Source organism: Coccinella septempunctata, chromosome 1, assembly GCF_907165205.1.
Source record: "Coccinella septempunctata chromosome 1, icCocSept1.1, whole genome shotgun sequence".
In the NCBI taxonomy this organism is placed as follows: Eukaryota; Metazoa; Arthropoda; class Insecta; order Coleoptera; family Coccinellidae; genus Coccinella; species Coccinella septempunctata.
Genome location: NC_058189.1, coordinates 67746650 through 67770104, shown reverse-complemented (window position 1 = coordinate 67770104; position 23455 = coordinate 67746650). Strand labels below are relative to the sequence as shown.

Sequence of the window (23455 nt, the reverse complement as noted above, 5' to 3'; positions counted from 1 at the left end):
CTTTCTTCTTGAAATTTTTTTACGAAAGGCAAGATTTTCGAGAAAAATCTAAAAATTCGATTAGAGGTCAGTCACCTGTAATTGAAAATTAAAATTCCATACGAATTTCGAAATGCGATCAATGATATTTTTAGATATTTCCCATAAATCTTATTTTTCATGAAAAAATAGCAATTGACAGGATGTCCTTTCGTTTTTGGGCCCCCCTGTATCTAAGCATGATTGAATTTCAACCTCTATACAAGGTGTATTTGAAGGTGAGGCTTTTTTTTTACAGAAGGTAGAACTGGTCAAAATGAAGTGTTTCACCAAAAATCACCTATACAAAACTTTCAAAATGACAAAGTTGATAAAAAAAATTGAAAATGATTACTGAAATAGATCCTAATACGACCCTTAACCGTTTGTTAGCTGAATTATCGCAAATCGGTGGGAAAAAACTTATCTCCTGATTCGACCACGTGGTTTCCTTTAGGATATTGGCTCGTTCGATATTTACGTTGCAATGAAAATGGAAACTTAGGATTACGACATTGTTGTCATTATTTTTTAGTAACTTACTCGATTTTATGAAATGGCTCATTTCAATATCAACTGGCAGAAGAGACTTAGGACACAAGTGTAAAAAATAGAATAATACTTCAAAATCTCACCTATAAAATTCGTCTAAATTATTCACGATTTTTTTCACAATGGGCATCACAATCTTCTTGTTCGAACATTCCAACAATCGTCTTGAAAATGGGATGAAATGGGGAAATATCATAGCAGTGTTTCAACATAACTAACATAAGCACTTTCAAGAAACTGCCTCGATTTTCAAAATTTTTTTTACCCTAAATTGTACGATACAACAATTATGATTCTCTCAAAAGTGACCTGATGCATCTAATCCGATGAACTTGGTACTGAACCATTCATTGTCCAGCCAAATGTTTATGTTTTTTTTTTTCGTTCTTGCGATGCCGGAGTCACCTTCCACAGACCCGTACTTGAAATTCAATGAAATTTTGTCGAACTTCTAGGGGTTGTATCTCAGCCATCTTGGATATTTTATATAGACAATTTTTGGTTAAACAATTTATTTCAATGAGTTCTACCTTTTGTCAAAAAGAAAGCTTCACCTTTGAAAACACCCTCTAAAAAAGACCTGCTTCAAAAACATAACAATTATGTTACTCTTCTTAACCGTTTGTGTTCTTGAATGAACTGTGAAGTTAAAACAACCACTTTTTGTCTCGGCACACCTTTTAGGCAAGTCCGGTAAAGCATTGTTGACCTCGTCTTGATCCCAATTTGTCACCTTGAATATCCAGTAACTTCCATACAATTTTTCTCCCTCATCATCCCGGATTGACCCTAATGACCCCCATTTCCCCCCTTTTCAGCTCGTAAACCCCCAACTTCCCCCGAAATCCCCAAATCCCGGATCTTCATCACCGCCATATCGAAATAATTAAAACCCCCAAGAAACGACCGCCCGGATCAGTATTAAAGGAATAAAAAGCTCAGATATTAACGCCGCATCAATCCCCGGAGTACAAATTAATTTCGCCCCGACGCGGCGACCGTGAGAGGGCGCTGAGCGAGATGCGATACTTACCGCGCCCGATGAAATATTTAACGGCGGTATCCGACAGGCCAAACGGCGGTTTTTCCTTGCTTTTCCGGGTAAATGGTCGTGTTTCGGCCCTGCCGACAAGGCGAGGACGTTGATTAAACTTCTTTTCGGGGAAATTAGGGAAAATTGCAGTTGCGAGGGACGCGTATTAGGTGTAGGCGACATCTGTGAATGGACTGAATAACATTCGTTCCTCGTCCATTTCAGGTTCTCGCAGTCTTCATTAAAGGGGGTTGAATTATTCTGGGGATCATGCAGTCGAACAGCGAAGTCAATTTTCACTGTTTTCAGTACCATGCATCATGTGAAAAAAAAATTAAAGTTAAATACAGAATATTGAGAAAACCTGACATCAAAATAAACTGCTCCACATGAGTTAGGGATATTGACTTGAATTATTGCAAAAAACTATAGTTAAAATAAGATTTTTGTGATGACAATTCATTTCAATATGATTTCAAGTTGCAAATTAATTTTAACTTGTAGGTCTGCTGCGTATACAGGCTGGTTAAGAAAAATCGAGTAAAATAGCGAAATTTTATTCCCAGAGAATTCAAGCATTTCAAGACTATCAATACAATGTATGCCTCCACGGGCATCAATAACAGCTTGACATCTTCTTTGCATACTACACACGAGGTTGTTGAACATTTCTTGAGGAATTTGGTTCCATAAACGGGGTAGAAGCTCTCTCAGATCATTTAAGGATTCTGGGGTAGGTTGATTATTATCTAATCTTCTTTGGAGCATATCCCATGCATGTTCTATGCAATTCAAATCTGGTGAGTGCGGAGGTATTAGTTAATGTGGCATACCAAGCTCCTCGCGCGCATTCTCAACCATAGCTGGACGGTCTAGCGTTATCGTCTAGAAATTGAAAAGTTTCACCAATAGTAGCGTAAGTAGGACTTCTTGGACATAGCGACGATGACGGGGTATGAGTGGGATTGCCCATACCCATATTCTTTGAGAATCTGAAAATCGTCCATATCTGGATTCATCAGTGAAAAGGACACTACGCCATTGATCGTTCCAATTGATATGTTGCCTTGCCCTTTCCAGTCTTTGACGCTTATGGTCACGTGTTAATGGAACTCCTCTTAATGGACGTCTAGAACCTAGATTCACCTCTTTCAAACGTCGTCTGATGGTTTCGACGGAAACTTGGACCCCATCTGCATTTTGAATAGTTTTCCGTAGCATTCTACACGCAGATGTAGGGTTTCTTCTCGCCGAAACGGTGATGAAACGATCCTGAGCAGGTTTTGTTTTTCGTCGCCCATCTAGCCTTGGTCTCTCCAACACGGAAACCTGTCTCCCTGAACCTATTCCAAAGTCGAGATATCACACTTTGGCTGACTTGGAGCCTTTCCGCTACAACAACCTGAGTAAGGCCAGCCTGTAGCATTCCGATAGCCCTATTAGCCTCAGCGTTTGTTAATTTACGTCTTAGCATTTTCAGAAAACTCGTTTCAAATCGAAGCCGTTGATAAACGGACTTCATTTCAAAATAAGAACATTCTTAAAGCATATGCAAAGAACCAAACTTCAGAAAAGAGGCGACCAGATTGACGAAATATCTCATACATTTTTATAGAATCGATTCAAGTTGTTCTTGAGTTTCAAATGATTTTACAGCGATTTTCTCGAAGATTACATACTTTTAAAAACGATTGAATACGATATCCCTAACTCTTGTGGAGCAGTTTATGTAATCTGAATTGTTTTGTTGTCGGTCTCAATCATTTTTCACCGATCATTTTCACTTCCGAAGCGTTGTTGGCAATTTCGCCCACCTGTTTCGATAAATTCGGAGTTCTAGGGGGCTCGCACGCCATCAATTACCAATGATTAATGCAAGGTTTATCGTTTGGCCGCGTCGTTTTTCAATATTCGACAGGAACGATCGCCCCCATTACGTTGGAAGAAGCGCAATAATCTGTAAACGAACCGGACGCTATTAATCCATTCCGAATTGTGAGTTTGGAGGTACGAGATGTCGAGGAGTAGTTTTTGAGTCGATTTTATCTTGACGTCTTGATAAATACGCGTAACGCTTCTTCGAAGGAGGATGGTTATTCGATTTGTTGCTCGCGTTCGGTCTTGACGAATTTTCAACGAACCTCATATTTTTGGGAATTTTTCGATAGTCAACTTTCGAGTCGCGTATCTTCCGGGAAAATCATCGGATATCTGAATATTATGCATATTCTGGAAGAGCAACTCTTCTAGTAATAAATCTGAGAATTTCATTTTCATTTTGTCACAACCGTTCGGTCTTGAGGAAGTTTTAACTGACCCCATCTTTTAGGTATTTTTTCGAAAGTCAACTTTCGAGTCGCGTATCTTCCAGGAAAATTATCGCAAATCCAAATGAGGTACATATGCTGAAAGAGCAACTCTTCTTGTACTAAATCTGAGAATGTCTTCTATCTCGGCACTACTGTTCTGTCTTGAGGAAGTTTTAACTGACCCCATCTTTCTGGGAAATTTTCGAAGGTCAATTTTCGAGACGCGTATCTTCCAGGAAAATTATCGCAAATCCAAATGAGGTACATATGCTAAAAGAGCAACTTCTCTTGTAATGAATCTGAGAATTTCATTTATTTTGTGACAACCTTTCGGTCTTGAGGAAGATTTAACTGACCCATCTTTTTGGTTATTTTTCGAAGGTCAAATTTCGAGTCGCGTATCTTCCAGGAAAATTATCGTAAATCCAAGTATAGTACATATGCTGAAAGATCAACTTTTCTAGTAATGAGTCTGAGAATTTCATTCATTTCGTCCCTACCGTTCGGTCTTGAGGAAGTTTTAACTGACCCCATCTTTTTGGGAATTTTCGAAGGTCAACTTTGGAGTCACGTATCTTTCAGGAAAATGATTGTAGATCTAAATGTAATACATATTCTGAAAGAAGAACTCTTCTAGTGATAAATCTGAGAATTTCATCCCTCTCGGCACAACCGTTCGGTATTGAGGAAGTTATATCTGACCCCATCTTTTTGGCAATTTTCGATGGTCAACTTTCGAGTAGTTTTTCGTCCACGAAAATTATCTTAGGTCCAAACGTGATACATATTCTGAAAGATCAACTCTTCTTGTAATAAATCTGAGAATGTCTTCTATCTCGGCACAACTGTTCGGTCTTGAGGAAGTTTTAATTGACCCCATCTTTTTGGGAAATTTTCAAAGGTCAACTTTCGAGTCGCGTATCTTACAGGAAAATTATCGTAGATCTAAATGTGATACATATTCTGAAAGAGCACCTCTTCTTATGATGAATTTCAAGATTTCATATATCTCGGCGTAACACTTCGATTTTGAGGAAGTTTTAATTGTCCCCATTTTTGAGAATTTTTCGGAGGTCTACTTTCTTCCAGCTAATGTATACTATACTTCAAGGATTGCCTCTTTACTCCCTCAAATAAACCTGCTACCGAATCGTTATAAGGAATAGTATGTGACTTCTGCCGCATTCCCCAAGAAAACGATATCACTTTTCATACGACTAGATAAATCCACATAATTCCACTCCACGCGTGCGATAAAATGCATAGTCGCGATTTCTGCACTCGGCTCTCCTGTTCGCAGCGTGTCGTTATTAAGTTTATGAATCCCTCATTCGCAATGAGCGAATGCTTTATGAATATTTAGATTATTAAAAGGCTCCCGCGGTTTTATCGAAGATCGTATCGCGAATCTTACAATGTTCATAAGGCTAAGTGTTCGTCGTTTAACGACTGTTCGCGATATCATCGCCTGGCGCTTGGAATTGAGCGATTTATTATACCCGGTGACGTACGAACGAGAACACCCAGCGATTGTTGGAATACTTTCATAATTTTCGGTATGCGTGTTTCGATAAGGAAACAGTGAGGTATCAGTAAATTATCCTTCTTATAACGTCATTTATTCTTGTTACTTATCCCTTACTGTTGGCCCAAATCACCCTGTAGGTAGACAGTACTGATTGTTCATCACCAAAATGAGTAGTTTTCGCTATAAAGTAGTACTGTAATGTATGAAAGCGCTGAAGTGCCACACAAAAAATTCCAAATGTACAATTCCGACTTGCAATTCGGAATTCTGAGATACAAGTCGGAATTCTGAGATACAAGTCGGAATTATGAGATACAAGTCGGAATTTTGACTTCTAAGACGGAATTTTGAGATGCAAGGCAGGAGGAGGGCTAAAATAGGTCTAATGAGTTTTGTTTTTTGCATTCGATCCGTGAATGTGTTTTTGGCTTCTTGGAGGAATTTTGGATAAATCAAATGATACTCTATTTTTCTCTTCGGTTGCACCATAACTGAGCTGTCCCAAAGCTTCGTGCTCAGTGCTTGTGAAAGCACTTGGAGTATTTTTGTACTCCCGAGAATTATGATCCTGGGAACTTTTCAAAACCTTTCTCCATGTTTAGTGATTCGAGCACTTTATCGAAATTCCTACATCCAGTTTCATAATCAAATTCAAAGTCACTTTTAGTTTCGTTTGGTGTCAGTTTCGGTAGGGTTAAAGAAAAGCTTTAAAATTGAAGGGGCTTTAATTTTGATTATGAACCTGGCTGATAGTCCTTAGTAATCCCTATAAAGTACTCGCGAGAGGCCTTCGGAAATCGTGTCAAAACAAGAAGAAGCGATCGACTTATTGTCACCCTACGAGCATTTATGGATACTACAGATATATTATATATTATCATATTATCTTGATTCCCCGTAGGTAACGACGAACCCCTCAGAAGCTCTGTGAGCTTGTCGGAATCAATAACGTCCGTTAAAACTTTTGAAAGAAAAGAGATAGGGTAGGCGTAGGTTAAGGGTCTAAATGTGCCTATACATGACTTAAATGAGACAAATCTGCTCTACGGAGGGCATTTTGCTCACATGATTCGACAACAATCGAATGCAACAAAGCAAATGTCATTCGACCAATTCTAGCCCCACTACTGTCTTGCATCTCAGAATTCTGACTTGCATCTCAGAATTCCGACTAGTTACTCAGAATTCCGACTTGCTAACTCAGAATTCTGACTTACAATTCGTAATTCCGATTTGTATCTCAGAATTCCAACTTGCTAACTCAGAATTCCGACTTGTAACTCAGAATTCTGACTTACAATTCGTAATTCCGACTTGTAACTCAGAATTCCTACTTGCGAGTCGGAATTCCGATTTGTATCTCAGAATTCCAACTTGCTAACTCAGAATTCCAACTTGCTAACTCAGAATTCTGACTTAGAATTCAGAATTCCGACTTGTAACTCAGAATTCTGACTTACAATTCGTAATTCCGACTTGTAACTCAGAATTCCTACTTGCAAGTCGGAATTCCGATTTGTATCTCAGAATTCCAACTTGCTAACTCAGAATTCCAACTTGCTAACTCAGAATTCTGACTTAGAATTCAGAATTTCGACTTGTAACTCAGAATTCTGACTTACAATTCGTAATTCCGACTTGTAACTCAGAATTCCTACTTGCAAGTCGGAATTCCGATTTGTATCTCAGAATTCCAACTTGCTAACTCAGAATTCTGACTTAGCAAGTCGGAATGATACATTTTAATTTTTTTTGTGTGGCCCGCCAGCGCTTTCGTAGTAATGAGAACAAGGTAATGTATTCGAGCTCTTTTTTGACCCAACAGTCGACGAAAATCTATATGACAATTTTATTGACCTTACTGTGTGTAGTGGCCCTAGATTCGAATACAATTTATTTGATTTATTCATCATTCTGATGAACCTGGGCAATATAACATACTACAGGTGAATTTCCAGTTGTTGATTTAGACCTACGTCCTTCTCGCCTCATAAACCGGATATCCTCCGTTCCTTCTTCACCTTCGACTTCCCCAAAATGCCAGAGCAGTTTTCCTACGTTCGCCGACTTTCCACGAAGCCATTGTTGGCGATATTTTTATGGGCCAGACACGGCCGTCGAAAGTCGGTCATAACATAAATCACGTTTTCCCATTACATCAGTCTAATGTCTGGTAGTGTACGAATTCAGCGTAAACCGGGCACCGGAGCAAAGTAAACAGGTGGGCGAATTCCTTCTCGGTGGTTTCAGTCCGGTCACAAATACATGTAGGTTTCGGCCGAGCAGCAGAGATGAAAAGACAAGCCGAGATAAGAAGTGCACATCGTCTATTGCTACTCTCCGCGAACTCTAAGTACGACCATATGAGTATTTTGGTTTGATACTCGATGATTTCACCGAAAGTTCCGTCGAAATGGGACAACTACAGGGTGAATCATTAAGGGTTGAGACCAAAATTGATAGAATTCTATTATATTCAGAACGACAGGGATATGAGCTTGCGGTTTTGACAGGTCAATAGGTAAAACTATTTGGCATTGTGTCATTAGGTAAGAGACAGGAAAAAGGGGGACATATTTTGAGCAGAATTTTAAGACGAAATATCCTCAACCCTTGGTGTAGAGACTATCACCCCTAAATTCACAATAGGGGGTAGGGGGTGAGCTATACCTCAATGGGGAATTCTCCTCAATTTATCACTGCATATTCAAGTTTAAACTGAATAATTATGAGTTTCATTCATGATTTTTTCAAATTCACCGCGGAAACTATTCAAAATCATTCTTCAAATATGGGGTTTTAAAATTTAAATCGCTTTGTGCGGAGTTTACGATTTGGCAACAGCGCATACAAGACAATAAAAAGAACAATGTCCCATCAGCTTGTTTATAAAATAACAGCTGTTGATCTACAGGCGCGTACTTACTGGCGAGCTTCAACTGCAACCGGCCATAAAAATCCCATAAAATTTTACGACCTTCCTCATTCGTCGCAGACTTCATAGACAGCCATCTTTGTCTATCTCATCAAGATAATGCATTTGTTGTCCTTTATTATCAAGGCATATTTCAGTCGATGTTGCCAGCTTGCGCAATTCTCACAAAACGCTTTAAACTTTAAATACCCATTTTTATTTTTCATTTTTAAGTGCTTAAAATAATTTTTTTGGGAAACGGTTGAAATGGTTATTTCAAAATGTGACGTTTCAAAGATATTTCATAAAAAATACATCATTTTCGTCAGACCCTCTACATGAATACTATGGTTTGCAAATTTTTATTGAGTCCTTGAAGTAGTTACAGGGTCCGATAATTTGAAAACTTGTCAGGCCAATTATGTCTCGATAAGGATGTTTTCAGAGAAAACGCCGGAACAGGTCAATTTTTATTCCGAGAGGGACATGTTTCTAACAGAATTGTGAGCCAAAATCTCCTCAATCTTAGGTGAAGGGATTGTCACCCCTAAATAATAGGGAATAGAGAGTGAGCTACACCTTAATTGGAAGGCAATAGTATCATATAGAGGGACATATTGTCCCTCCAATCGAGGCTTATTTCACCCTCTATACCCTTTGAAGGTTTGAGGAGATTTCGGCTTACAATTTTGCTCAAAATATGTCCCCCTCCCTTTGAAAATTGACCCCTCCTGGCTTTTTCTTTGAAAACATCCTTGTCGAGACATAATTGGCCAGGCAAGTTTTTAAATTGTCACCCTGTATAGAAAACTGACCAGAAAAAATGTAAAATGAGAATATTAATTTCTTATTTCATTAATCTCACCAAAGTAGGGTAAATAATTCTGATAGTTTTCTGTTATGCCTTTCCTCAATGAATGTTTGCCTCTGCAAAAATTTGATTAGATGAATACAAAATCAACCAAACCATGAAGTTTTACGAACTTACAACAAGAACCTAGAATAAAAAATTAATCGAACTAAAAGCTTCTTACAATACTTTCAAAAATGGGACTTTGATCGAAAATGTCAGGGAAATAACATTCAAATGTAGCTTACTCAACTGCGGATAAAACAAGTGTGATTGATTTGTCTTTGATCAGATTTCAAGTCAAATAATCGGTGAATAGATGCTACTAGGTGTAACTTGATGAAATTTGGTAGAATTTGGGGACATCCTCAACACCCCTCCTAACTGTTTGCTTTGACCCATTCGGAGAGTGTGTGTAAAAGTTATAAAACGTTCTGATCGACCATCACTATGAATGACCGGATCGTTTCTCCATGTAATCACCAAAACGCGAGCGATAGGATCACAATCGAAGGACCATATTTTCCAGGTGCTAACACTTCGCCCGTAAACGCAGTCTCCCGATTCCGAGATGCGGTTACCTACGCTCGTATCTCAATGTCCGTACCGCAAGATCCAAACTTCAGTCAGCGTTCGGTCTTCGGCTTGCCATACAGTCTCGCCTTCCACGGTGTGCACAGGGGCATATGATCAGTATTTGGTCGTTAGACGACAGGGCGTTAGACGGAAGTGAGTGCAATTTTTGGCGCGATCTGTACGCGTTGTGAAATTGCGGTTGTGATTTTACGCGAACTCCACAGTGCGATTTTGACATGTTTTCATTGTTCTCTAAGGGTATTGTTTTTTTTTGTTCATTAATTTTGATGTGTAGGTTTGTATCGGTTGGGTTTCTGGTGGTTGTGGGAGGAATTTTAGTTTGTCCTGTGGTTCGCACTGCTGTTAATGGTCCGACAACATCGGAAAAAGCGAGGAAGTTTTTTTTTGCTAAAGCAGTTTAGATTTAGTCGATATTGATGTAGATTCTATAGCTATCAACTGGTATATTTTGATGAAAAATCTAGTATCTCACTTATCAATGAAGAGTATCTCGAAGCAGAGAGACAATGGAGTACGTTTTCGTATTGTGGGTTAAAAAAAAAATAACATTATGCACAGAATCAAGGTAGATCATCCAATTGAAATGATGAAGCAGTGACATTTACGAATATCGGTTTTTCAGGTCATTGTCGTAGAAAAATCTCGTTATTGGAAAAAGCTGATTGTCAAATCCAAAGAATGCATCCTCTAGGCTACTATTCTCCCTCCATATTCCGCGGCTACAAGTAAAGTTAGGTGGAAAACAATACAAATTATGAAGAAAGATCCATTATTTACATAGTCTTGGGAATGGAAAGAAAAATGCGAAGAAAAATAATTTGGCTACAATAAATTCTTGTTTGTAGTAAGTGCTACTCCCTTAGGGGTTCTATTCGCAGTATCCATCAATATTTTGGCGATGTATATTGAGAGTTTGATGACTTCGGCGACAAACATAAACTACTCCCAAATAAATCTAAGACCAAATAACTTTTCGTGAAAATTCACAAGGCAAACCATCAAATACCGACAGAATTCGAGTAAATCATAGGAAAACATCTCATTATTCATTACGGTCACTAAAAGAAAAAAATATCTATGGCAGAATCGAATCCCCGAATGAAAGAACCCACCCGATCCGAATCGATGTGCAAGACGCGAAGTCCTCGCGTTATTTTGTAAACACGAACGTGTCTCTCTCGTTATTTATAGCACGGAAAACTCTCAAATCTAGTTGCGGGCCGGATTTATAGCGGAGACACCATTACTCCACTCATTTTAGACGCTTTAACGTCACTTTATTTTTGTCATCCGATACCGGAATCGATTTATATTGGACGTCTTTATGGGAACATCAATTCCTTCGATCTAGGATCTAAATTTAATACCATTTCTACCCTTTTCGTTCTTCCGAACTTGTTGTTTTTTTGTGAAGAGCTTGAACGTATAGTAGCCCCATCCACTTGAAATGTTCAAAACCGGTGGTCGTAAATCTTGGCATGAGTAGAAGTAGATAGGGTAGTTTGTAGTTTTATTTTTCGAGAAATTATGTCATAGATTTCAGGATGTAGATATTGATTGAGTGGTCTGCCAAATCTATGAAGAGACGAAGTTTAGTGTTGTTTGTAATTTTCACACTGATGAAATGATAACTGTTTTTTATATGAAAGAATAGCTTTAGAAGTATTCCTACCAATCATGTTGAAAAACAGTTTTGATGTCGTGTACATGCACCCACGAGGTTCTGCTGAAAGCGATCGCCTCTGGTTCTTTCTAGATGAGCAAATTTCCTCGAATTCTAGACGATGCATCATTCCTGAGAAATATCAAGCTTTATTTTCAGCACGAAGCCGATGCTATTCTGAATCATCTCTTCCAAATTTAAATTAATTGTTCGAAGTGAGGAAAAAATCACAGTCAATTCAACATTTGATTCGTTTCGATGATACCATCGTTGAATCATCCATTAGAGCGTTTTCGAGAATATATCAAACATCTATTGAAAAGATTCCGTCACTCCGGATTACGTTTCCAATGTAGCTTTCATCCCAGCCTATTCGGTAAGAACGAAGAGCGGTAAAAGTTCGTCTTAACTGCGTTGTCGAATTTGGTAACGATAACTTTTTGTTCTTCGGGGTTAAATCTTTATGGCCTGCAATAAAATTCGAATATAAGCCATATTTCCTGGAAACGCGAACGTTGGACAGGTTTTTATAGCGTCATCTCCGGAATCGTGTCGTCTAAATATCGATTTTTTACGGGGAACACGATGAAAGAAAATGGGAAGTCATTATACTGGCCAACAAAAAAAAAAAATGAAAAAATATTTCTTTCTCTGATTTTCAATTTTTTTTATAGCTAAACTAGGTCTATATTTTCAGGATAACATGTTTTGTTTTTGAGTTACGAACAGCAGTGTTGACCTGTAGGTCTTCCTTAGGTGTATAGAGAAGATATTTGATCAGCTGGTCACAAATTGTGAATTCCTATCGATTTTATCGATATTCACGAATAAATCATCTACGTGACATAAAAGACGTTAATAAAAACGTCGATAATCTGTGTACATAAATATTTTCCTTCTGTGATAAATAGTCCCTATCTTTATGATTACATCATTGGGTTCTGTATGTATGGATGATTTATCTATCTGAAAGCGTTTATACCTGAGATATTGCTCAAGTACCACGGTTGTGACTCACACGGCTCTGTTATCGTCTGACCCGATTATTATGAAACAAGATCATCCTATCTTGAATAACTTTGGACAGCTACCGATCCAGGTGAAAGAATGATATAGGCGTTGGCAGGACATTTCACTCGCTGATCCACCACAAGCTACCACTAGTCGTTGGCGTAGTTCTTCTGAGGAGGTGTCACAAACAGTTTTTTTCATATAAACCTCAGAAGAAAAACTCCAAAGGTATTAGATTTGAAATGTTAGGGTCATATGAACCCCAGGATGTTCACAGTTGTCTTTTTCATGTTGTTCAGCTGGAAAAGTTTTTCAACAAAACTTCTCTGACAAAAATTGGGGAAATAACACAAAGTGTGAAAAATATTTTATTGGCGTGTTATTCAATCATTCGATTCACTGATAACTTCATGCAAGTTTTCAACTTGTTGCAACTAGATTCCTATCTAGTCGATATTGAACCAATAACCCCTCGGAATCCCACCGAACAATAACCATTTCGAAGGAATATACAAAGGTACGTTGTTCAGCGTACATATAATCGAATTTGAATTCTAAATAATGTCGTAGAGGACGAGGATTCAATGCGAGTTCGAATGCATTATCGGAGAAATGAGACCAGTGGCGTACTCGAGAGGTTTGTGGGTTACTCCAGAATTGAAACAATATCGAACGAGTTCGTTGAATTTAAGATTTACTAATCACGTTACTAGCACGAGAATCCTTACAGAGCATTGTCGATTCAGGAAGCACCAAATGAGAATGGGTGTATCAGAAGCTGACAAGTGCAAATTGTGGGTTCATTAGAACTCTGGTCGCAATACTGGAGACAATGAACTGCAACCTCATGGCATATTGGGACCCCTTTCTTTCTAGGACTCTCAAAAGGTTCTCAGGCTTTAGCTCAGTTCCAGCAACTGAGGGGAATATTTCACAATTCCATACCCCAAGCAAGTCTTGTTCGTGTGTTTACCTTATTTTTGTTCAGATTAAGATAGAATTTTACCTTCTTTCACTGCAGTTCCTGAAGAATTTCTTTGAGTGGTTCAAACTTTGAATACTCAGAAAGAGTGTCTCCTTTCTCTTGAACTCCCCACAAATTTGAGTTGATCTCATTGCTAGGTACGTGTAGGCATAAAATCAGAGTGATTTGTTATTCTGTTATCGCCTGTTCCTACTCTATACGAGGATGTATTGATATCTAGTTAGCCTAGACCAGTTCCATGCATATAAAAAATATTGCGTTACTATAGCAACGAATAATAACTCATTAGAAGTGTCAGTGTGATGTTTAAGGTCAAAAAAGTAAACCACAGTTGCGCAATAAATTGAAAGAAAGAAGATGTCCACCGAAATTGTGAAAATCGAAAAATTGGAGTGTCGAGCCATCATTTACGATTTACGAAGATATGCTTAATACCCTTGGTGATTAATGTTCTTCGTATGCGACCGTGAAAAATTTGACTCCAAGCTTCAAAAGAGGTAAATTTTCCATTGAAGATGATGACCGATCGGGAAGGCCAGTTTCTGTGTCAGTCCCCGAAAATATCGATGCAGTTCATGACATGATTTTATCAGACCGTCGAATTGAGCTAAAACGGATATCTGAAGCACTGGATATTTCATACGAACGCGTTCTACATATAGTTCACGTCAATTTGGACTTGAGAAAAATTGCTGCAAAATGGATCTCCAAATGTTTGAATGTTGACCAAAAGTGTGCAAGGGTAGAAGCATCGCGTTCGATCTGTGCTCGATTTGAAAACGATGTAGACTTCTCAAAGCGAATTGTTACTATGGGTGAGACTTGGATACATTTCTGCGATCCAAAAACAAAGCAACAATCGATGGAATGGCGACACTCTGGTTCTTCCAAGACCTAAGAAGTTTCGTGTCCAAAAATCTGCTGGAAAAGTTCTTGCTTCAGTCTTTCGGTATTGCCATGGAGTAATCAGGATTGATTTTTTGGATAAGGGTAGAAATACAACCGGAGATTACTATTCGACATAACTGACCACTCTACGAGAAAAAAATTGAAGAGAAAAGACGCGGAAAGCTATCCAAAGTTGTTTTGTTTTTGCAGGACAACACCCCTGCACGCAAATCTCATGTTGCCATGCAAAGAAATCGTAATTTAGGGTTTGAATTACTAGAACCCTCTATTCACCAGATTTGGCTCCATCCGACCATCATCACTTTCCTCAACTGAAAAAAGTTTAAAAGGTCGTAAATATTCTTCCAACGAGAAGGTCATAAAAGCTGTGGAGGCCTCCTTTGCAGAGCAAGAAGAAACATTTTTTTAGAAAGGCCAAGAGACGTTGTAGGTTCGCTGTACTAAAAGTTTTCAATTCAGAGGAGAATATGTTGAGTAATAAAATATTTTGTTTGGTTCTATAGTAGGCTGAGAATTTTTCAATATATCCTCGTATATTTTGTATATACCCCTCTCTGGCTTGCACCAGGTACAGGCTGAAGCCTGTAATCACTCTCTTATGCTCTGATCTCAGCCCCAGGGTAAACGAGTATCTTGTATGCCTTCGATTACATAACAATTTCAGCTCCAGCCTCAATTTTCAAGGCAGTACGACACTGCCGTCGTCGGTCGTCGAATGCTAAAACTTCATTGTTTCCCGTATTCCGCGAAACAACGCACCCCGCATACGTTCGAAGGCACCCAACAACACAAAGTGCCCATTTACATAAAGATGAGAACCCGCGCCGGGATCAGCTCGGATGTATAGGAGATGAGCGGTAATTCTCGGCTCTTCTTGATTGTTACCTGCTCCGAAGGTCGTCGGGACCAGATTCGTATCGAGGATAAGAGGAACCCCGTTTTTAATGTGTGTAAATTGCGTTAGAGGATCGACCGGAGAGAATTTCGATGCTGCGGCTCCGGGGAACGCACCTGAAATCGTTATGAATGGGAGCAAATTATCCGTAATTTTGTCTATGTAGTAACTGGTTTCACGCGTAACTCTTTTATAATGGTCTTTTTTACGAGGTTGATTGAATGAGCATCAATTCCATGGGTCGAGAAATTAGGAGCGTGATCTCGTGGCCCTGCCATTTTTCATGACATTCCTCCATCACGAGGTAACATGAACGCTGCCAAAACTGGAAGCATATACTACATTTTTATCACAATTCATAACACCAGGTTCGAACTTCATTTCACTTGCCATTCTCGACTTATCTCGACCCACTTGCATTTTTTCAAGTATTTTGATAGCGAAATGGGATTCCGACTAGAATTTATTGCAATTGACTCATCTATTCAGATCTCAATTTTGATCTTTCTCTTTCTATGGGTGTGCCACTTTCGATGTCAAATATTTGACATCCAGATCACCTGACGCCGAAAGGTCACAACGCCCTGTATTATGTAACATTTAGGATGACCGACGGTTCGGTTGAAGAAAAATGTCAATTTTTGACTGAAACATCTTTTTCGTATTTACAAGATGTTTTCTAATTGAGTGCCAATATTTATGGGGGTGATTTTTGGGCCCATTTTAAGAAAAAACTTTATATTAACATATGTCCTAAACGTCTTACCTTTTGAGATACGGGGTGGTAGAGTTTTCAAATCATTTATTATCAATATCTACCGTACCACTTCAAATATTTTAATGAAATTTGTCATACATGTGTACTATGAATCAAGAGGCATTTTTTAATGTATCACTTTTTTCTTAATTTCCACCAGTGGCGTTCGTACGTAATTTGACCTACCTATTTTGGCAGACATTGATGGTACGCCACAGATTTTTCCTGAAATAAAAATTTTTTGAAATTCCCAATCACTTCTTACCAAAGTTGATCACTTGACTTTTCTCAATCCGATTCACGGTTTCCGCTTAAAAAAATAAAAACCTTTTCTCTGCTTACGTAGAGAGACATACGTAGATTTTATTTTTTTAGATGAAACCCGTGCGTCGGACTAAAAAAATCCTAGAGATCAAATTTGCTCATAGTTGAATAAAGTCAGTGTCGTGCCACTGACTGTCTAAATAATACCACCCTGTATCTCAAAAGGTAAGACGTTTAGGACATATGTTCATATGAAGTTTTTTTCTTAAAATGGGCTCAAAAATCACCCCCATAAATATTGACATTCAATTAGGAAACAGCCTGTATATGCACCAAAACGAATGACCTTCCGGTCAAAATTTCAAAGTTTTTTTAAACCGAATCGATGGTCATCACAAACATTGCATAATACAGGATATTGGATACTAACAGTATCAGTTGTTACATCAATAGGTTGATAAAAACTCCAAGATTAATTTGAATCTAAGTTTGAATTTCGTTCCAAAACTTTCTTCTTTCGTTAACCTAGAAATTCCGAAACGAACGTCAAAAAAAATTTAAGAATAATTTTATAGAGGATGAGTCTTTGACTCGTACAAATATTTTAACAGTAGATTCTTGAGGTCAAAAGAAGAACTTTTTTCCTGTACCATTTTTTCCGATTCGGCCCTGATAAAAAGATGCCACCCCTGGAAAAACAAAATTCCCTCCAGAATAACAAGCTCAATCTGTGACTCTACACATTTGTGGATCTTTTAAACAAAGTTGTATTCAGAAAAGTACCCAATTTTTGAAATTTCACAGAAACTTTTAATTTTTTGAAAATCAAATTACTCGAAAACGGCGCATTATAGCAGAAAATATGAAGAATACTTTTGTTCTACAAAACGTTCAAATATTTATTAGATAGCGTCCAACTTAGTTTAAGGAGTTGGGTTTTTTGAATTTTTGTTATTGTCATGGTACATAATGGTCATAATGAGAAAACTGGAAGACGTGGGTGATATCTCGTGTTCGAAAAAGATTCATCAAATAAATAAAAAACTATATTCCGAAATTCATCCCACTCGATAACACCGTTTTTGAGATAACATTTTTTATGGTTTTTCAACAGCCTGTATCTTTCAAACCGAGCCGATTCGGAAAAAACGACAAAGGAAAATAGTGTTTCTTTCGACCTCAAGAATCCACTGTTAAAATATTCGTACGAGTCAAAGACTCACCCTGTATAACCCACAAATACTATAATCGAATAAATAACACGAATACCCACCGGGTCGTTTATCGTTTCTCCACGAACCATCATTGAATATCATTTGGGTGCGGTCAACGTACCGGGCACAATAAAAACGAAATTAAAAAACCATTCGGAGTGGCCCCTCCATACGTGACGTTGAATTATAAAAAAGGCGCTGTTACATCCCCGGGATATTTGAATATTCGATAATCGTAATTCTTCCGTATGGCCACGAGAAAAAAAAACATCGAAAATCACTGCCGCGCTGCAGTCAAGACATTAGGGGCATTGTTCTCACACAATAGACAATGCCTTGAATAATCCTGAGCACACATCTGTGTCTATCGGCCATCCTGATTCATGCTACGCCCAAGACGCTAATTACCCCTTTGGAGTAATTCAAGAACCCCCCAATTAAAGCCGTATATAGACTCTCCGATCACATACCGATAAGTCATAAAACTCGAATAACACTCTTCCCGTATAAAAATGTCATAAAAGCGATGTTTAAATCTGTGAACGTATATATTCGGTCCGGACTTCTTGCCTGCTTTTAACGAGGGTTTTTCAGAGGAGGTGTAATTTATAACCTACATAACGCTAGTTATAGGAGGGACCAAGTTGCACTTTCATTCCTTCAATTTATGGAAGACCCCAATTCATTAATGTCATTGAGTATTAGTATAATACTCAATGGTAATGCCCAGATATTGGGAATTCAAATGTAGATTGCAGCGACATGGTGATGACAGTTCGAACTATAAACTTAATGCTGTCATTGTCATTTTTTAAGGGGATTTTGAGATTTTCGTCAAATAAATCATTTTTTCTCAGTTTATAGATGTTTTTTCTCGATTTTGAAGATTGGTTGTTGAAACTGAATTCAAGTGTGTTAATTACTATCAATTTTAGGTCGATAAATGTCATGAAGCGTCAGTTTATGATATGTTCTGAATCATGTGATAAAAGAGTGCAATATTTTTCGAATCCAAACTTCTTGGATCTTTACACGATCATAATAGAAGGAATCTGATTATATGGAGAGCCACAACTATGATATCTTTCCTTCTCCATTATATACAATGGCTAAAATTGCAACATTGCTAAGAATTGTCCAAATTGAAAATCAGAAATGATTTTTCAAATGAATTTTGTGTGAATGCTATCGAAATTTATACGTATATCAACTTAGTAGGTGGAAAAAGTCCTCTTTGGTGGGAAACAGATTTGTTTTTTGTGTAAATCCTTTAATTTTGAGGTTATATCTCCAGGTTAGTTAATTTACCTTCTATTCTTCGTAACTAATTTGAAATGTACAAAAACTTTACGATGGTATGAAGACAAGATACATACGTCCTTAAACATTGACTCAACGTTCATTTCATCGTGGAAAATAGTAAAAACTGACATCTTCACAAGAAAGTCGTCATTGATGTGCTCAAAGGATGCAAATTATGAAAACTTCACTAAGCTTTCCCCATTGTCATGAGATAGATGAAGATATTTTTAACAGATTAAGATATATTTTTCATGAAAACTCTTATTGAAACACCAAAATATTCTCCGTTTCTCAATGGAAAGAAAAAAAAGTGACGTAACTTTTTATTTACAAAAATTGACATTTGACACCAGAGAGCGTATCGCTTGTTTGGAATTCCTAATAATTCTAAAAACTAAATTTTGGCACCTGTGAAGTTAATTCATCTTATACCAATAAGTCATGGGAAACAAATCAAACTCTTCAGCTATTATCATTATAAAAAGTCCTAAAATCGATGTTAAAATCTGTGAAAGTATAGTCCTACCTCCTCGGCCGTTTTTAACCGGTGATTTTTAAAGGGGGGTAATTTATAACTTCCATTATTCTAGTTAGGAGGGAGTTAAATTGCACCTTTAGTCCCTCGCTTTATTAAAGAGGTGTTCGGTGAAATCTCGTCGATATATTTACGTTCAAATTATATATAAAGAAGAGTTTGCTTATGAACTCGTTCTCCCCTTCATAATATTTCAGTTTGTCTCTCAGCGATGCTGTTTAATAAAGTGGAATAGACGGGCGCGAGGGAGAGTTGTTTGTTTCAGAAGTAGACGAGCGTTGTTTTTGACGAATTATGCATGATGAAAGTTTGAAGAGGGGCAGGGGTCTGGTTCGCTCTCGAGGAGACAGGTACAAGAATACCCGTGTTTGTTTGGTGAGACAAGGGATCCTCGAAGTCGAACATGATATCGGTACTCAAGGAGATGTTTTTGAACGTCAAATACACGTCTCGTCTTTCGAAATAGGTTCGAGTTGATGTTTGTTATTCTCCGTGAAAATTATGCATATGATATTGTACGATACAATTTTCGATAAATACAAGAAGAAATATTTCTTGAAAAACTCACCAGATGGTAATCTTCTGTCTCCTTCCCAAACTCCAATTTCCAAAGCCAATTCAAATGATATCTGAAAATATGTCAGGTTAGAATAAAAGCTGAATTTTCCTTCCATCTTTGGTTTTGTCGGAAATTGAAAAGCACATGAAATTGTTATCAAACGAACCACTTTTTTTTGGATAGGTGGAAAAGGAATCACCCTGACGAACAAGAAATAATCACTTTCTATCCAAGTTCATCTGCCTCACGGTGATCTGGACTGATAATGCAAAATAATTATTATTTGTCAAAATCATGTGCACATGACGAATTCGCAGTCATGGCGCAGACGTTTTAATTACATCGACCATGGAAAATTTACTCTAGTTCAGTTGATCTGCATCTCCAGGTAAATAATGCTCACAGAATTCTTCATAGCTCACAGAGTTCTTAGTGCATTCAATGGTTAGGATGTCAACGTTCATTTGGTCAGTCAGTCACAATTCCGACATGCAAGTCGGAATTCTGAGATACAAGTAGGAATTCTGAGATACAAGTCGGAATTCTGAGATACAAGTCGCAGTTCTGGGATACAAGTCGAAATTCTGAGATACAAGTCGGAATATGAGATACAAGTCGGAATTCCGACTTGTAAGTCGAAATTTTGGGATGCAAGGGAGGAGGGCTAAAATAGGTCTAATGACTTTTGTTTTTTTGCATTTGATCCTTGAATGTGTTTTTGGCTTCTTGGAGGAATTTTGGATGAATGAAATGATATTCTATTTTTCTCTTCGGTTGCACCATAGCCGACCTGTCCCAAAGCTTCGTGCTCAGTGCTTGTGAGAGCACTTGGAGTATTTTTGTACTCCCGAGAGTTATGCTCCTGGGAACTTTTCAAAACCTTTCTTTGTGCTAAGTGGTTCGAGCTCTTTATCGAAATTCCTACATCCAGTTTCATAATCAAGTTCAAAGTCACTTTAAGTTTCGTTTAGTGTCAGTTTCGGTAGGGTTAAAGAAAAGCTTTAAAATTGAAGGGGCTTTAAGTTTGATTATGAAGCTGGACGTTAGTCCTTAGTAATCCCTATAAAGTGCTCGCGAGAGGCCTTCGGAAATCGTGTGAAAACACGAAGAAGCGATCGACTTATTGTCACCCTACTAGCATATATGGATACTAAAGAAATATTATATATTATCATATTATCCTGATTCCCCGTAGGTAACGACGAATCCCTCAGAACCTCTGTGAGCTCGTCAGAATCAATAACGTCCGTTTAAACTTTTGAAAGAAAAGAGATAGGGTAGGCGTAGGTTAAGGGTCCAAATGTGCCTATACATGCCTTAAATGAGACAAATCATCTCTACAAAGGGCATTTTGCTCACATGATTCGGCAACAATCGAATGGAACAATGCAAATGTCATTCGACCAATTTTAGCCCCACTACTGAGAGTTGCATCTCAGAATTCCGACTTGTATCTCAGAATTGCGACTTGTATCTCAGAATTGCGACTTGTATCTCAGAATTCCGACTTTTATCTCAGAATTCCGACTTGTATCTCAGAATTCCGACTTGTATCTCAGAATTCCGACTAGTATCTCAGAATTCCGACTTTTGTCTGAGAATTCCGACTTGTAAATTAGAATTCTGACTTAGTAGTAAGTCGGAATTATACATTTGGATTTTTTTTTGTGTGGCCCGCCAGCGCTTTCGTAGTTTCAAAACGTAAGCTGTGAAAATTCAGAACGGGTTATAGTCAAAAATGGTTCCAAACTCAGGCATCAGTAATACCGACGCCACAATCTCTTCTGCACCTTTATTATCCCGTGAAATTGCGATATTATTGCTTCCATTGAATCTCTATTTCTGTACAAGAGTTCATTACGGTCGCTACGAACTGTCTCTTAGGTCAGGCAGTATACAAAGGTGTACGATCTCATAGGTCCGGACTGAAAAATGGTCGCGCTCGACGTGCACTACTTTTCTTCATCTCCGTTTTCCTCGGTTCGTCGAGGTTATACTTAGTACGCTCGGCAATTAGTCTTTAGCAAGATTATTCCTGTATCGTACCGGTGGGGGCTACAGCTGGTCCGGTTCACGGCTGGATTCACGGAAGTGGATGTTTTTCCCCGTTTGATGCGAACCGGATCGATTTATTAGGCGGCGCTCGACCGTTTCGAGATATGGTTCCATAGGCAGAAGTCTGATAGTTTTTGGTTCATTATTTCGAATAACGAATTTGTGATGGAATCGGGCAACAAAAATGTCATCCCCCATGAATTTCACAGGCTTTTTTATTATTTTCACTTTCATCCTTCAATCAATAGTGTCTTATTTCATACCTTGCATATGCGCCATAAGTATCTACGTTTTAATAGACAACCATTCTTTCTCAACTCATTCAGTTCCTTATTTCTTATAAAATCTGCAAAAGTTCTCGACAAATGCTGCTTTTTCTGCCGATATTAGTTACTCTTAAGCCCATTCAACCGAAGTATACACTTAAAAATAAGCCTCCGAAACTGCAGTTGAATGGCTCTTTATTCACTCACATCTACATGTTTCGGCTAATAAAACGATCTTCAGGATGTGAGTCTGCAATTGATGAAATACAAAGTGTTGAAAAAATAGGTGGCTATATGTTGTGACAACTCCTTAACCTGAACTTCTCACCCGTCGGCCAATCAAAATATTATTAGATAAGTCTTTGAACTGGAACAAATATTTCAGCAGTAGATTCTTGAGGTCAAAAGAAACACTTTTTTCCTTTGATACTTTTTCCGAATCGGCTCGGTTTAAAAGATACAGACTGTTGAAAAACCGTAAAAAATGTTATTTTCAGTTAGATATTAATTTCGGGATATAGTTTTTCATTTATTTGATGAATCTTTTTCGAACACAAGATATCACCCACGTCTTCCAGTTTCCTCATTATGAGCATTAGGTACCATTAAAATATACCAAAAATTCAAAGAACCCAACGCTTGACACTAAGTTGGACGTTATCTAATGAATATTCGAAGGTTTCGTAAAATAAAAGTATTCCCTATATTTTCTCGTATAATGCGCCGTTTTAGAGTAATTTAATGTTCGAAAGTTAAAAAGAATCTGTGAAATTCGGAAAATTGGGTACTTTGACCGAATGCAACTCTTTTTAAAAGATCCACACATGTGTAGTGTCACAGATTTATACTGAAGGTTATTTTTTTTTTCAAGGGTGGTACAACTCATTATGAAAACTTAAAATGGCTATATCTTTTTATCTGGTACAGGAAAAAACCTGAAAAATCTACTGTTATAATATTTGTACGAGTCGAAGACTCAACCTGTTCAATTAAATTTCGTAAAATAGTGAAGAAAGGGACAGGTGCAACCATTTATGAAAAGTCAAAAATATATGAGGACACATGAAAACGAAAAAGAAATAAGGAAAACGTGTTCGAAGAAAGAAGTCATAGAAAAAAAGGGCTTCACAATCAATAAAAATAACGAAAAATAAAAATTACAAAATTGAGCGAAAAACACAACCTTCACTCAACCACAGAGACTAAGTCAAACAAAGGCGAAAAACCATTCGTGCAAGA

General features: G+C 37.9%; 1 protein-coding gene across 4 annotated transcripts in view; it reads left to right on the top strand.

Moving 5' to 3' along the window:
• Positions 1-23455, top strand: part of LOC123322880 (caskin-1) — a 329147-nt gene that overhangs the window by 243172 nt on the left and 62520 nt on the right. Inside the window, exon 1 of one of the 4 annotated variants that reach the window (XM_044910943.1) lies at positions 9837-10038. The exons of the other annotated variants lie outside the window; for them this stretch is intronic. The gene's annotated coding sequence lies outside the window, so the exon portion shown is untranslated. Of the gene's footprint in view, positions 1-9836; positions 10039-23455 lie in introns of those variants that run through there. 4 annotated transcript variants of the gene reach the window in all.